General features: G+C 39.9%; 1 long non-coding RNA gene across 1 annotated transcript; it reads left to right on the top strand.

Moving 5' to 3' along the window:
* Positions 1–4,753: 4,753 nt before the first annotated feature.
* On the top strand, positions 4,754–15,982 carry LOC116067603. The gene is made up of 3 exons (XR_004109261.2): positions 4,754–4,857; positions 5,718–5,836; positions 15,653–15,982. It is a non-coding gene; the product is annotated as an uncharacterized LOC116067603 (long non-coding RNA).
* Positions 15,983–17,840: the final 1,858 nt, after the last annotated feature.

Raw genomic sequence — 17,840 nt, forward strand, 5'->3', positions numbered from 1 at the left:
CCCACCCCTTGAACACCCACCATAAAAAAACAGCACTGCAGGCAGAGTGCAGCTTGATGTGAGCTGTTCACAGTACTGTCTATCCTAAATCTACCTTATACACAATACAATGTTAGCTACAGACTGTACATACATTAAGACAAATACTAACAAGCATCTAATAACATATTATAGTTTATTATCACACAATTGTGATTAGCATTATAAGTGCAGTTTGATGTGTTGGAACCTAACAATCTTGTCCCTTTTAAACAAAGAGAAACTCTGCCATGTGGCCTAACAAATAAAGGCCTACTGCAGAAACCCAGTCTGCCAGCCAAACTCGATTTCACACCTAAGTGTTACCTTTAGTTTGTTGAGACGCTCCATTCAGGCCACGTCCACACATACCAAAACGATCTTTTCTTTTTTACGATCAAGTTTTTTTGCATCCATACGGGTCCACTTGTAAATGACTCAACACGCTACTTCATATTCCAGGCCTATAGGCGGCGCTGTTTCTGCTACGGAAATTCACCAAAACACAGAGAAGAAGAGTTAACTTCCCATCATAACATGACTAGCTAGACTAACGTTCTCTTAATACATGTACATCCATGGACTATAATAACTTTCACCACTCCTCATTTTATAAAGGCCTCCGCAAGGAAACGTGTCTTTGTTTACATTGTGTAATGTGCTGTTGGATTGCTTTTTATTTTGCAATTCTGTCTGCCATCGGACATGATTGCAGCGCGCTAGCTGGCAGAGTTAACGTTAGCACGCTAACGTTAGCTCTGCTAACTAGCTAGCTAAAATCGGCAGTCAAACAAACATCAATGATCCAATGTCTTTTTGATAATCTACACGTTTTTCTTGCAGTAGCTTTTCTACAATAAGCCGTGGTAAAAGTTACTATAATCCGTTCAAGGAGTTGATAAGCAGACAGATTAGCTAGCTAGCGTCCACTTTATAAACAGCTAGCTAACCATAGCAGGTAATGTTAACGTTACATCGCTGCTGTAGCGGTCAGCTACTTTAGCGATGTTTAACGTTAGCTACATAACATTAGCAGTATATCGTGTGTAGAATCCAGGACCGGCAGAGCAGAGGGAAGTGTCAGGGAGCAGAGACAAACTATTTAGCTAGATGAAGTGAGCTAGTTTGACCATTGAGATGGGATATGCTCGCTAGCTTCACCGCAGTCGTGTGTGGCCGTGCACTAGTGCGGAACTGCGGGTAGAGGTCGAGGGGTGTGGCGATGACATCATCGATACGATAAAAAGCTGGCTTCACCATCCAGACGAAGCCAAAAGAGAGCCGTTTTTGAATTTTTTCACCCTGGGACCTGGTTTCAAAAAAGTGCGTTTTCAGGCAGTGCGTTTACTGGATTCGTGTGGACGATCGACCCAAACAATGCTAAAAATGTGCGTTTGACCAAAAAACGTTTCCGTGTGGATGGCCCCTCAGTCAAACGTTTGTACTTTAATTAGAAGTTTCACCGGAAGGACTCGCCAAACAAACTGATGGACAAACGCACCAATATCGCTTCAGGAAAAGCGACCCCAAGTCAGAGGCTTAGTTCTGGGCAGAGAAAAGTTAGTGTGTTTATTTTGTGAGCTCTATTTCTGTCTTACTGTATTATTGTGAATCGGACTGCCATGTCCTTTTGTTTTATTGCTGTGTTAAAGTACCTTGATCACGGTGTTGTTATGTATGCTTAATATATGCTTATGCTGTATTTTAATTGTGTTGGTTACTGTGGGTGAGGTTAATAAGCTTTCTTTTCGTCGTTCAAAAGTTCAGACCTCCGACACACACAACGGGGCTCTGAGTAGACTAAGAAATTGATTATTTCCCCCGACAGAAGATAGGATCCAAATTTTGCTTTGCCTATGCTCTGTATGCTTTTCTGTCCCTTCCTCTTTCACTAATCACACACACATGCACACAAACCTTCGCTCACACACACACCTATTGGCCCTGCTGGCCCTCACATAGTCGTTAACTGCATAGGTAGTGTGTTAGTACAACTTAGTTTAATTCCACGCCATCTTGGCGCTACTTTAGCCATTTTGTCTGTCTGGAACATATGTTTAAATTTCAAAGAGTCTCAATTCTCACAGTTTCCCCCGCCATCTTGAACTTTTACGTGACTCAGCTACCCACATAGTCACGCCGCCACTCTCACAATTTACCCCGTCAGCTTGAACTCTCGTGTGCTCGAACTCCACGTGGCTGCATCGCCATCTTTCTATTTTTCTCTCTTCTTCCTACTCTCACACACTCACACTTTCTCTCACACACACACACACACACACACACACACACACACACACACACTGCTTTACATTACAATTTTGAGCAACTTGATAAGCTGATGGTATGTTAGTGTCAGTGTTTAAGTTTTCATAAGTTAGTGTTGGAGTCTTTCCGCCCTCTAGTAATCAAAAATCGCTTAATGGTGAAGTAGCTTTAAGGAAATGGGATCAGTTAAAAATACTTGAATAAAGCTACTGCAACAACAGACACTTTGAAAAAGGAAACCTCCATAACTATAGTTTCTTTACTTGTTTGACGTAGAACTGGTGGTTTGACAAGTCCAGGCAGCTGCACTTGTTGCGGATAACATTTTCCTGCAGTTGTAAGAGAAAGAGAGAGGAAAAGGTAAAGGCAATAAAGCCAGGTAAAGTTAGTCTGGTGCCTAGCTAATTATGTAGTTTACTCCAGCTCTGTGTTCAGTCCTGTCATGTCAGAACCACTGTAACCACAGGTTACACAAAGCAGGGAAGGCCCCTCTCCTTGCTGTCGCCACCCACCTCTTCCTGCCCTCTTGATCCTCATTTCTCCGTTTAGGAGGAACAAACTACAGGGCTTTTTTTGTTTTGTTTATTCTTTGGTACTTATGTTGTCGGAACTGTGCAACAACAGCACACTTTATATTTACATTGTGGAGACTTCCAAGCATAATGAATATAAGGTATTCCATGCAGAGCAGCAATGAAAAAGTAATTGAATGTCACATTTTAAAAGAGTTGGCTTTTTCCATACATCACTTCAGAGTTGCAGTCATTGATAGACACTGCAAATCTATTTTAATGCAGTATGTCAGTGGGGTTAATATATTCTTATGGTAGAACTATTGATTATAAGATGGGATAGCAGGAAAAAAAGTAAAGTGCACACAATAAAAACATGTTTTTGTGTGTTTTTTATGCACTTCAAAGTTTACTCCATTAGTCGTTCTAGTGTAGGACTTCCAAAGTTTACTTTGAAAATGAGTTTGATAAACTTATTTGTCTCATGTTTTGAACAAACTTAATGTGATCACAAGTTTAGTGAATGGTCAGTCAGGCATTCATTTACAGTAACTCGTAATTTTTATTCTTTAATTAACTTTAAGTTCTGAAATGCTTCTTAATGTGGTCACATTTTAGGATTATATGATAACACATTAGTTTCTTCTGTTTTTAAAGTCGTCATGGTGATTGATGAAAGACATGTCTTATAATCCTTAAACAAACTGGTCACCTCCCATTTTGGTAAACTCTTCCCACCTGTCCTGTCTTCACCACCCATATATAAATTGCGTTCAGGAACTCAAGCCTAGACTTGCTACCAGGGTTGGGTATCTAGAACCAGTTGGATTAAAGTCCAAGTTTTTTTAATCCATTCAGTCAGTACAATTCATATATATTATGTAATTATAAAATTGGTTTAATGTTTGCTTTAAAAAAGGCTTTTGATTACCAAGCTGACAAATCTGTCTTCTAATATTACTGGATGCTAAATTAATCTCAAAGGACTTCAAAGTTCCTAACAAACATTGGTTTGTTGAACAAAATGCAAGAACAACCTCAGCATGTTGGCTGAAAAGTATCCATTCAAGTGATTTACCAAACTATTTCCTTGGAGTAATGACTAATGAGATCTTTTTGTATTCTGAAACTCCAGTACACCTGGCATTAATATGCATCCTTGGTGATCATACAGAGCATAAACACATCGAAATTGGGTGCAAATACTCCCATGATACACAATGTAAAAAGCTGACATTTTTAATAGGACAAAATATTTTAAGCATTCCTTTATGAAAAAAAATGTTTTAAAAGTGTTGTTTGTCTCCGGAACTGGCAGCAGTTCAGTTGCCATTGTGAACTACTAACAGAAACTTAGTAAGGTAATACATAAATTGAATATCTCAGGTTTTGAACTGTTGAGATACATTTCTCACTGTTTTCTGATATTGTATTGATCTAACAAATAATTGATTAATCAATTATGAAAATAAAAATGTTTTCCTGTCTGGACTTGTGATATCTGAAAAACATTGTACATTACCTGCTTGCATATGTCTTGAGCAAGGATCCAGGGTACTCAATATGTACCAACTGTTGACTAAATGACCTCCTAGTAACCACACCGAGGAAATGAGGAATAAACGACGAATGGGAAATAATTGCATGCAAATATTTTGCATCAAAACTATTGATACCGGCAGCGATGCAAATTTGCGACAGTTGTTCAGGAAAGGTTTGAAAATTAACTCTAGCTAATCTACAATGTCTTGGTGAGATGGTTTAATGTCCTGGGGATGCTGCTGAAGCAAAAGAGAAAGTGACAGGAGATGCGATGTGAGCAGATGAGAGAGAGAGCGATCTGCGCAGAGGAGAGTTTGCGATCAAAGTAGCTATAGTCTTCATTTGGAGCACAAATAAATGCTGCAGCATCTCAAGACCAACAGAAGCGTCCTGTCTTGTTTCCCCAGCTGCTGAGTGGAGTGACGGGGGTTAGCCCTGGAGACTCCAGCCCCTTCTCCCCCAGTGCTGTCCGACCACAGTCGGAAAGCCGAAGCAGGAAAAGCGAACGCAAGCTACTGTAAACTATTCCTTTTAGAAAATACTCTGAGTGATTTTAATTCCCTCTGGTAAACAGTTACGCAGTGTAGCCATAGACTCTATAAAGAGTGTAGGCTTTTATCATGAAATGTAACGGGAAGACGGAAAGTAAACGCCACCTTTGTCAAGGTTGAAAGTAGTAATAAAGTTTGCCGTCTATACAGCCTCCTGTTGTTGTATTATGATCCTGATAATAAGTAAAAACACAAGGTGATTGGTTGAAGTCTTTATGGGTGGTGCGAAAGTTCCGAAAATTCGACCTTGTTCCGGAAAAAAATTACATTGCTTTATCGCCCCGCAATATTTGCGTTCTGTGTGAAAGTACTCAAGACAAAAACAACAATTTAGAAAAAAATCTATTGAAGTGTGAATTAATCGCACGAAAAAACATCCCCATTTTGTTAAGGCCTTTGACTGTGAGCCAGAAATGTTGTATGTCCACACAACATGCCTTGTAAACCTGGGTTTGTATCTTGTAGAAAATAAAAATGTTTAATGCCCCCACACTCTTGTACACATCACCTCGTTACTCTTCTTAATTAGCTTGCTTTCCCAAAGCATCAGACATCACTTCACACTTTGAGTCAGATGCCCCCCTCTAACATCACTTACCTCTGACAGGCACACACTGCCACACAAACATCATTTCAGTGCTGCCCACACCCTAAACCAGCACCACACAAAAATGGTATAAAGACATCTGGAATGTGTCTCATTGTTGTCAAATGCCAGGCTTGGATGTAAATGAACGGTTGCCCTTGGGTATGTGTCACATGCACACAGATAATCATCAGAAGTAATTTCCTTTCCCTCTTGTTTTGTTTCCTATGATTGAACAAGGGTTGTTTTGCTACTTGGATGAGGGATGATACGAAAATAGTGGCTGCCTTATATCAAATGGCTGATTACTTGACCCTGAAAGAAGCCGACCAAATACTCCCACATGATTGTCACTATAGGTAAACACACATGAATATGCTGTGTGGATGGTGTAAACACATGCTGGATAACATTGTCCTTCTTTTTAAATGGTTAGATCACCAAGAGGTAAGGTACTATGCAGCAAAAAAATGTCCATCTTAACAAGCCATCACTGGTGTAAGCATTTAGCAAATACTCTTTTCTAAAGTGGTTCACAGTTGAGTGAGTCTGTTCAGTGTTGCGTTCAAGGACATTGACAGTACATTTGGCTGCTGCTGGTCTCATCTAGTTGTATTTAAAGAAGGTGTATTTGCACTATAAGTGATATAATACTGTCCTTAAGAAAAACAACAGCATTTGTTTGTTTTCAAATGCGTAATACAACTTATGTTTAGCTATACCTCACAAGGAAGTGTAGTGGCCATGTGAAGTAAGACTATTTACTGTCCAAAGTTAAGGCGGAAGTAGTATACAGTATATTGCTGTTATTGGTGCCACAAAATCTTGTGGCTGCTGTTTATTTTCAGTTTCCTACTGACAGTCAATGTTGTTTTCTTTTAACCATATCCAAAAATCATGATATTTTCCAAATAAAAAGCAGATAGTTTTTGAGAATAAAGTTAACCAAATCTTAATTCTAACCGTAGCAGATCGACAAATGGTTATATTTACTAACAGTCAAATGCAGTGGTTTGGGAAGGCACTGCCTGAAGAAAATGATCATGTGTCCTTTTAGATGGCAATGAACAATTATATGTTTTATTATTTAGTTGGAGGACTTGTTGGAATACGTAGTGAACCTGTGTGTAACTATTTGACAAGTATTTTGTTGCATTCCCATGCTTCTGCGGCAAATATACCATTATAACATGATAAGGTCTTCAATAAACTGTACACACTGTCAGTATTAAATAATGCAGGTTGTTGCATGGAACCAAGATACAGTATGCCATTTATAATGCTGGTAAGATTAGGGTTGGGTATAGTTTGTTTTTTTTCCGATACCAGAGCTAAAACATTTTAAAACTGTGCCTAAACGCTGCCTGAACCGATTCTTTAAAAAACGAAGAGCACAAAACGACAGTCGGTGACGTTAAAAAATGTTTCCATGTGGTCAAATTTAAATAATTTATTTAAAATGAAATAACTTATTTCACCAGTCAATTGCTGTTTAACAACAAAAAGAAGAAGCACTAGATGGCAGAAGGGTACTTTACACCAACAGCTTTTTCTTGGGGTGCACTTAAATGCGCTATGAGTTAACGAGGTGCAGTTGAATGCACCATTAATCCCGTCAGTGATTGTTTCCAACTGCAGCAGTGGCCATGGTGTCTCAAAGTGCAGCTAGTCTTCACTGTGTCTTCAGCTGCAGACTGTGTTTAAGCAAGCTACTAACGGTAGGCTAACGTTATCTTCTGCCAAGTGTAATGTTAACTAGCGTCACGTGCAGTGATGCTACTGTTGCCTGTAACGTCCTTTTCGGAGCACCAGAGGAAAGCGCAGACATGTAAGTGGCACTGAAATGAGTTATCGAAATCTGCGATGCCATTCGGTCCAATAGATACTGGTTGTGTAAGGACCGGCACCAAGTTGGCATTGGATTTCGGTACCTAATCCTAGGCAAGATCTTTCAATCTGATTTGAATTGTTTTCACTCATCCCCAGCGTTGTTCATATTGTCAGCTCATTACTTGACTGTATTTGTGCGGGACTGTGTGGGACTCAGCTACTCATTGTGCTGCTTTCTGCATGCTTGAGAGCACGCTACCCTTACAGACATGTTTGTGTGCACTTTCCCTAAGCCTTCATAGATAAGAGCACCCTTATTGATGTTATGAGGGAATGCACTAATGTGGATGCACTCCGACAACAACCTGAAAATCTGTAGCGATTGTGAGTTCAGGTAAACAAAGAACAAAGAGGCTACAATGGAATTTCAAAACAAAGAAATTCTATGAAAAAGCAACCATTTATTATAAAATTGTAAAGGATGTACAAAATGGTTTTCTGAAGAGAAAAAAACCCCTACATGTTGGACCTATACCACAGAATGCATCTGTTTCAAATGGCCTGGCCATGTAAGAAGAAAAAAATCCCTGTACGTCTCATGTTAAAACAGTTATTTAAACCATAACAAAAACAAGCCATTGTCGCTTCTGGAGCAAATGAAAACGTCTTTCTGTAGACAAATATCACATAGGTTATTCAAAAGTTCAAAGGTATCTTATCTCCACTGCCTTCAAAATGATCAGTCAAAATAACACTCACAGAACTACATGCCACAGACTGGTAAAAAGAAAGTATATACTAGCCCCCCTCTATCATAATGTTACATCACCACTTTAGACACACATTTACATATGTTCAATCTACACACTACATTTGCAATCATGAACTGTAATAAGTTGTCATTGTGAAAGAACTCTGGCTAGTGTAACTACACTGTTTACCCCAAATGCCCCTGATTTGGGTTAGTTACAATAGAAACTCAGCATATGGGCTGAAATGTAATGCTAAATGGTTTGAAATTAAAAATTCAATTGAATTGTATGGCCAAAATGAGGGAGGGCAGGAGTTGAGGACGTAAGCATACAGTATCAAGGGAGCCATTTCTTTCTTTGTTTGTCCTCTGAAAATCAAAGTAATTAAAAGACTAAATGCACACAAAAATTATTGTTGGCAGTTAGTCATTTGCCTTTACCAACATTTCAAGCCTCCCCTTTTTCTGCTGGCTTCAGCTGCCTAGACCTATCGGGCAGACTTATTGGACAGTTAGTGGCCAGTCAGTAGTCATTAATTACAAGGCAAACTGAGCTGACACTTGCTGATTGGAATAAGAAGCCCTTATAAAGGAGACGGCTACAAATTTCCCTGATAGCTCAGACATCCATTACTTAGCTGAATATACTGCCAAAAATGCAGTGATCAGAAGAATGGATGTGGGAGGGTGCAATTAAGAAGTATTTTTTTCACCAGTGCAATAACATACTGTGTATATATAAATATATTTGTTATTGTTAAAAATTGACTCAATGGGATTAACAGAGGTTTAGCTTTTTTTAAAGGTCCTATGACATGCTGCTTTTTGGATGTTTTTATATAGACCTTAGTGGTCTCCTAATACTGTATCTGAAGTCTCTTTCCCGAAATTCAGCCTTGGTGCAGAATTACAGCCACTAGAGCCAGTTCCACAATGAGCTTTACTTAGGATGTGCCATTTCTGTGTCTGTAGCTTTAAATGCTATTGAGGAGGATAGGGGGGGGGGGGGGGGCAAGGTGGAGGGTGTGGCCTTGACCAACTGCCATGCTTTGCTTGTTTTCAAGCCATGGGGCGTTTCTCAATCTGTGTTCTTCTATTGACTTGTGTTCTTGTGTCCTGCCGGGGCCGTTAGCTCGTCGCTCGGACAGTCACGCTCGGAGACCCCGCTGTAAGCCGGAGGTCTCTCAGACCGGTCTCGTAAATAAGATTTCGCCGTTGACGGATCGTTTGTTTAAATATCACAACACATGTCCATCATAAGATTAACGGGAACCTGTGGTTAACTGCCTTTTCGGAGTTAGAAGTGGTGTGTTAGTTTCAAGTTTTATACTTGCAAAGCAGTTAGTGTTGTTTTTGATTTAGAATGCAGCACTGTGATGAGTGGATGAGAAAACTGAGTTTGATAGCAATAATTGGTTGTTTATGGAGAGTAGAGAAAAGTATTCTCTGGTGACCATAAGAAGCTCAGCCCTGAATTCATAACACTTTAAGCACTGCAATATCTGAGTAGAGTTAAAGTCAGGCATGTTGCCACCCATGACTCGTTTGTTTGAGAAAGTGCTATCTAGTGCTAACTCCCATACATACATTTAAATCAGCACTATAGTATCTAGCTTTTGAAGGTTAGTGTAGTAGTGAGGTTTTTTTTTTTACGATGGAAATGCAATCAGACCAACATCAAGCACAGATGGGGTGTCAGATTGAGGGCAACATCCTGAAAACTGAGCAGACATATAATACAATAATACAATACAATAAGAGCAAACACATACCAAACTTCATATATTAATAAAAGACTCATTTTGTCTTTCAAACAGCTGATTTATTCAACCACATTTGCACTATTGCATATTCGTCCGCTCTGATCAATGGAGATATTTAACAGCATGTTAATGCATTTAACTGCAATCCCTAATTTTGATTTTTTTAAATGCTCTGATGGTGAGAGAAACCCTTAAGACAAGAACACATTCATAATTGCACGGTATCTAATTCCTTCATTGAAATAAACAGAAAAATGATTCATGATTATTCGCAAAAACATCTAAATCATAGTGCATGCTATACTCTAGATTTTAGATTCTATTTTGATGTAATCCCTTCACTCTTTCACACTGTATCTAATCCCTTATTCTGCTCCCCTGGTCTAAAACTCCCCTCCCCAAGCTCATCACAGCTTGTCACATCATTTTGGGGTCACTTCATTGGGAGGCCAGCAGCAAGAGACCTCCGCAGGTTCTAAAAACAGATGTGACAGGCCTATTAAAATGAGTGATCTCTACTGCTCTGCTCTCCTCTGCTGCTGTAGCCAGAATGGGTACTAAGCTGTCTTCCCCAGGGCACGGACAGAAGCAGTAGGGCGCAAAAGGCCTGGAAGATAAGGCGACAGCGGCACATAGCTGGCATTGTGGCAGCTCCCAGAATTATCTCCTGATGAGCTTTTCAATTTTGGGGAGGGCAGTGGAACCTGAGCTCTCATGCCTGAAGGCTGTGAAGCACACAGTGAGAGATAAACATAGTGCGGGTGCACATATACATACAAACACTAAGACTGGATGATGTAGTTGGAGCACAGCAACATCTGAACAGACTTGCACTCTGAACAATCTTGACCATAAACAAATATTATAAAGATAAATTATTATATATCCATAAATAGTCAGAGGAAACACAAAGCCTGGTGCAAACGCACCACCACTAAATAACACAAAAGCATTTTTTTTGCAATAGCTGTATGGAAAGGCAATCCGCTTGTCCCTTTTTGTCTTTCCTTGTATCTACAGCAGCCTACATGGTGTCATTGTATTTTCTGCCAATCTCCCTGGGATAGTAATAAAACACTGCAGGTTTAATTCCCAGCACTAACTCATTCCTAGCCTCTGGAACAAAGATTATACTATATGAAAACCTAATATTTTAATGACTAACTTCTGTTGTTAGTGGTTTAATTAAAATGACAGTATATTGACTGTGTTAAATAATATCTGATACATAACCACATTTACATTGTGCTGTACTCACTTTTGGACTTGACATATAGTTTATCAGCACTCCATAATAACTACAGACAACCGGAAATCAACATAACGGAAAAAAGTAAAATCCTGAGAAAGGCAATTTATATTCCTTTGAAGAGCGACACTATAGGGTCTTCTGTGTATCCGACCTCCATCAAATCTCTTACAAAAACAAATCAAAGTGTTTCTAACATTCCTCTTCAACACCCTTGGTCCATGTTTGAATTGTAAATTTGTTGGCACGAGGTGAAGAGGGAGCTGCTGTTCCAGAATTATCTATTCTGTTGCAAGGGCTGCCAGAATATGTGAGAGGGTCTTCCTCTGAGAGCCGCAGCTCTGAGCTGCTGTCTCCTGCAATCCACCCTGATCAATGGCTCGCTTTACGATGAGCCAACTCCCTCACTGGCTCAGGGGCAAAGGAAGCTAGGTGAAAATAGGAGCATTCTTTTCCTCAACAACATTAATATGAGATCAAAGTAACTAGGTTTACAATTTCTCTTTTGTCAGCTTTGTGGGGCCGTCGTGCATGTGTTCAAGTGTAAGTTTATGCTCATGGGCACTGCCGCATCAGACTTTCTCATTTAGCTTTCCAAACCATGTTTTATAGCACAGTTTAATCAAAGTGGACATGGCTGCCAAAATAATTAATGTATTTGTTATGTTTATTATGGTATATCACTTTAAAACTCTTAAGATTGTTAGAATCATTAAGAATTATCTAGGGATGCTAATTTTGATTTTTTTTTTTTTTCTGACCGATAGCCGACCCTTGTTAACCCATAACTCTTTGAGTCCTTGAAAAGCACTATACAAATTCAGTGTATTATTATTATTATTATTATTATTATAACTACCCTTTAACCGACAAGCAGCCAAACTGAGTCCCAGTTCACCCGTTGAGGATGCTCGGAGATACTTTCCTCACTCAGCGTCTGCAGACAACTGCTGACTTGTACTGGTCGCGCAGCCACAATGTTGTGTGCATTGTCATGGACACATGCACACTTTCCTGGAACCTCTTGCGCGTCTGCGCGGCGGATACACGTCCACATCTGTCAATGGAGCATATGTCCGAGCCTGTCTCCACCGAATCCACCTGAGAGGTGCACTAGCAAGTTAACTAGCAGTTAAGAAGTAGATTGTATAGCTTATTTTTAATTTTACAATGCAAAAAAACTTTTTCATAACTAATTTATTTTTGTTGTAATCATATTGTTATTAATGTTTAACTGATAGTATGAAACGGTCAAAATTCTTATTGTCGGTAAACGGTTAATCAATGGACCAAAGTTTTGGGCAGATGGATTGACCAACAAACTTTGCCTTTCCTTTGGCAAAAGAGAAACAAAGAATACACGTTACACATAAATGGTCCTGCTGATGGATGACTAGGTCTGGGTACCAAATTCAATACTTTTCAGGCACCGAACTAATTGCCTTTAAAGTATTGAGTATTGAAAAATGCCTCAGACGAAGGGTTGTCTCAGTGGGGTGGTGGAGGGAGCAAGGGAGGTGATGGAAGCTAAACTAGCATGAAACTGCCTTCCGTCACGGATTACCAAAGCGGCGCTTTTCATTACCTGCCTTTCATAACAAGATATTTATGGCAACAGGAGTTGTTGAAAAGGCATGAGACACATGCAACCTATTTGCCTCCATTGGATCCTGTGTGTGTGTGTGTGTGTGTGTGTGTGTGTGTGTGTGAGATGCATAGAGAAAGTGAATTGTGTATGGAAATTGCTGCTGCGATATGCTGTGTTATTGTCTATTTCACAGTTGAATGAGTTTGCAGACTGGATTGTTTGAGGGTGTTTTTAACAGGGGCATGTCATCATTTAAAGGTGTTGCTTGTGACTGGCTTTTAAAACTAATGTGACCTGCAGATAATCTTGTTAATCTATACCTACATGTATGCATGCATGTGTAACTTCTCTCTTAACTGTGATGATTCTTTGTCATCCAGCTCATAGACCATATATATAATGCAACTGGACTGGCTTCCTGAGCTTGCAGATTTTTTGTCGTATTTAACCTTTACATGACTACTAATCCATGGCATAATAAATAATAACATACAGGTTTATAATTAACACTGACACTAGTGGTGGCTATCTCTCACACTCAGACAATCTGATGCTGATATACATCCACAGTCTATAATCCAAAACAAAAACAATACCAATGTATTTTTAATGATATACTGTGATTCAAAGCCAATTTGATACAGTTCAATTCAATCATGAATAGGATTCAATTGACCCTTTGCATGTGACGTCACGCTCCACTCGCGCAAATTATGAACGCCATGACGGACGGTGGAAGAGCTATGCTGTAGATAGACGGCAAGCTAAACTCGTACGTTTTCGTGTTTGTGTTCTCACATTCACAATCTGCAGGGTAATCCTCACCAACACAAGCATGTGTATGTATTGCCTTCTGTTTTAAATGAGTGATAAATAAAATGATCCTCAACCAGCTAGCAGCCGTGCTAACCAGCTGTCCTGCTAACAGGTCCAACCCGATGATGACCCACATAACTAGCTAACATCGGTGATTCACTGAATCACCGATGTTTAATAACCTGAATAACCTAGCTACATATCCAAAAAAGAAAGCCGTTCCCTTGATCATTTAACTTAACACACATACAAAAAATATTGGTTAAATTAAAGATGACTGCTCGCTAGCTGCTGCCCATCGCGTCTTAATATCCACCGGTCAAATCTTAACATAGGCTAGAGCGAATATAATCACAGATAAGAAGATGGCTAGATGTTACAATTATGTGTGGTTACTACTGATCATAGACACTCCGTGATTTACTGCATGGATTAACGTGTGATAGATAATTAATGACTGCACTTCCCAGAGCTGGGATGTGTTCAGGCATCCATTAGCTAGGAAGTTGCATTGGCACACCCAGTGAACAGCAGTATGTGGGTAGCCACGACCGACCATGTCCTCTAAAAACATGGGCTACGTGTTATATATATCTTTACTGAAGTAAAGAATAGATGTTAATACAAACTAAACCCTAGATTGATGTCTTATCTTTGCCATTATGAGGTACCTCCCCCTGCCGTTAGCGTAGCATCGTGTACCTGTAACCTGTACCTGAACTGGGAAGCATCCAGACTTTTAAAAGCTTTGAGATCAGCACCAGTATATGGGGGTCGGGCAGACTCGGTGATTTAATGAGGTCCGTGAAAACGGAGGGAGGAAGAATTAAGGGTCGATATCCAATCCTGCTATCTCCAACTTCTCAAAATACTGCTCTTTGTGAGCACCTATCAGATGCCCTACCTCGACCAATAACGACACGACAACTTGTTGTTCAATAGAAGAAGCCATAAAGCCATAAATACAGTTTATTTAGTGTTATGTATTTCAAACTGATTGAAACTATGAAACTTTCCGCTCGTCAACTACTGTTTAACGTGTGCTTCCGCCATCCGTCATGGCGCCGTCACGTGGTCGTGTGACGTGTTTGCAAAGGGTGAATAGTTAACGAACGTGTGACTGAAATCAATCAATTTGTTTTCATTTTCAATTAAATACTGAATCAGAAATGCCAAGAAATAATGTCTTCTGCAGCATACAAATAGTAAACACAGGCAGTGATATACTTGAAAATTCTTTGGCCAGTTCCTATCGGTTATGTTGCTTACTGTGCCTGTGATTAAAGTAGCACTTATCTTTAGTAACCAGCAGCCAGATTTATAAACGATGAGGTTGTACCAAAACCATGCATGCACCTTTTCCCACACATGAACTGGCATTTATAAATGAAGAGTGTGTGGTAAGAATGTACACACCTCACACATACAGTACTTAATAACAGGCGTACGCATGGTTTTAGCTGAGATAGCTGCGGGTGTTATGATAAAGAGGAGATTGAATGTAATTTCAGAGACAGATAATCTTGTTTGCCATTTTCACTGATGTGTGTTATTATTTTTGCAGGCTGTTTAAAAGCATTCTGTAAAATGTCAATCAAAGGCACATATATAGAATTTGAAATAATTTATGAACAATACATTTCAATTATTTTTTATTCACATTGGAGTCGTCTCCCTGTTAATTATCATTTAATGTGATCGTGAATTGTGAAGCACTTTGATCATCCCTTCTGACATTAGTAATGATGATGATTGAGATTTTACTGCAATGATGGCTTGCAGAAACATGATTAATTAGTGTATGGACGCTACAAATAGCCACAGCCGAGCGTAATGAAAGCTGCTCTCTTGGAGAAGCTCGCCAATGCCACACAGTCGGTAAAATTCCAGAATGAAAAACATTCTTTGCTATATTTCTCATTGACAGGTCTAATGAGTGGTAGAGTGAGCTTAGAATCTGATTCCGCTATCAGATACATTTTTACCCCCTTAACAAACAATAAAGGTCCACTCATACCCTCTGTCCCGCCATATATTCTGTATAATTCTGAGCAACGAATGTGACCCATATTGGATGTTTTCTTTTTCTTTGTCTACGAGAGCAGCAACAGTTAAGATGCCTGACACTTCCGAGATCAAAACAACCATGTCCTCCATTTTTCCTCACCCTTTTCATAGGCCACCAGTCTTTGCATGTGGGCATGAGCAGTGTTGTGTGTGCACGGACTTCCAATCAGTGGAAGCTGCAGACTGCCTGTTGCCCTACGCTTGGAGGCAGCCATCTGTCAGCTGATGCTCAGTCGCCACGGCAATCAGAACGCTCTGCGGCCGGTCCAATCTGTTCCACCACAGGTAGGGCTGGGGGGGGGGTGGGGGGCGTCATCATTATTCCTTCTCTCTAATCCATCCTTTTGTAACATCATCGCTCACTCCTCGCCATCTTTTCTTCTTAACCCCTGTATCATTATCCCTTGGACTCCCCTTTTCAACCATGTTTTGAGCTCATTGGCATTCCTTTAGTAATATTGAGTTGCTCTTTGTACCCACAAACAGTTATGTGAAAACTTCGTTACAGTCACCTCTCAGCATTATTGGGTTTAAAAAAAAAAAAAAGAGAAATGTGCTTATATGGCATATGGTCAGCTAAGTCCTCATTATATAGACACTTAACCTCTGTCAGACCACAGTCAAAATACAATCCCAAAAATATCACATTGTGAATGTAGAGGTGAAACCAAAAGAAGCAGTAGTCATGTCCTGAACCACCTGCACTGGTTCCCATTCCTGGCAGTTGCATTACACCACTTGTGTTATAATGATGGTAGTTTGCTAAGTGTGGTTCATCAGTGGTCACTCCAGACTGCTAAGTGTGCTACACCAAACCCAATCCATGCCAGACAGGACTCTACCTCTTCATGCCTCTCTGTTGGCAAAAGGCCCAACTGTTAATCTGATCAGAGCCATGCTAATGGCAGAAGGCAGCCCTCCTAACCAGACTACTAGCCTTGCCAAGAAGCCTGTAGCAGTAGAGGTGACATTCTGAGCTCTACACTCCAGATGAATTTTTGAACGGGGCCCAGAACAGAGCTTTAGGAGACTGATTTAGTTTTTGCTGTCTCATTTAGCCACTGAAACCCAATTAGATTATTGTGAGTTTGAGAATGAGGAATAAGTAAGTATAGATTTGAAAGTTTTGTGTGACATTTCCGATTGCCTGGTGTGGCGAGATCTCGTCCCATGAGATCTCACAATATTAAAACGTGACGATATTTCTCGTTGAGGTGAAAACTTTTCTCGCGATATCAGTACACAAGTGCAGAGCACGTATTATAAGACTGGTGCAGACCAGCAGCCAGCATGAAAGAGTCTTAGCCTGGTCCTACCAGACTCTCGTACATTTCATTTGTACAGAGAGTCTGGCCACTCTCCATTGACAAGTGTTAACTTCTTTGAAGGCGGGTACTCTGTTGAAGTTTAAAACTTTTGGATCTGCCCAGAGCCACTCTGGATCTGCCATAACCAATCGCTAACGTTTGGTCGTGACGTCGGCTTAGCATCGCTAGCGTTCGCCTTAGCCAACTCCTTCACCACTAACGGGAACGAGTCTGGCTTTGACCTCGAAATTAGCATAGAAGACACATTTTTTGTTATTTTTACTGTTTTTATTTTTTATTTGAGGAAACTAAAGTAATTCAGCTATGCGCCGTACAGAGCAACGGCGCCTATGCAACTTGAAATACTTGTCACACCTGAATTTTGCTGGTTTCTATATATTGTTTTATGCCACCACGCAGTTGTCTGGCTTGTTGTGTCGTCTATTAGGAACAGTTGTTCTATTTGCCTGTAAGAGAATGTAAGTAACAAGAGATTAATACATTTGTATTACCATAAGTGATGTTAGACAAACTATTTTTTATGACAGAAATACAACAGCAGTCTTTTTCTGCAGTAGCTTGCTTCTCAGTGACAATCAAAAAGGTGGCATGTTCAAAACTATTTACAACTTATCCACAATTTCTGAAGTTTTTAGGTTTAATTTTGATAAATCAGGTGTTCTTTTTTAACAAATCAAACATTTTAGACATGTATACTCTTTATTGTGCATATTTCGCTACAGTAGAAGATGTTAAGGAACTGTGGAGGTTTTAAGGCATCCCATTAAATGTTAACATAGTCTGACCTCTGAGAACAGACACACATGCACACAACTCCCTTGCTGTCCAGAATGCATTGGTTTTATTTCTCTTTGAAGCACATAATGACACATAAGCAGACATACTGGGTGCCACACACATACTGTAGCCAAGCATAGCCAACATTTTTGTGCATGATGCATCATACATGTTGGTATACCCACCCATCCACT

This window comes from Sander lucioperca, chromosome 3 (assembly GCF_008315115.2).
Source record: "Sander lucioperca isolate FBNREF2018 chromosome 3, SLUC_FBN_1.2, whole genome shotgun sequence".
Taxonomy (NCBI): Eukaryota; Metazoa; Chordata; class Actinopteri; order Perciformes; family Percidae; genus Sander; species Sander lucioperca.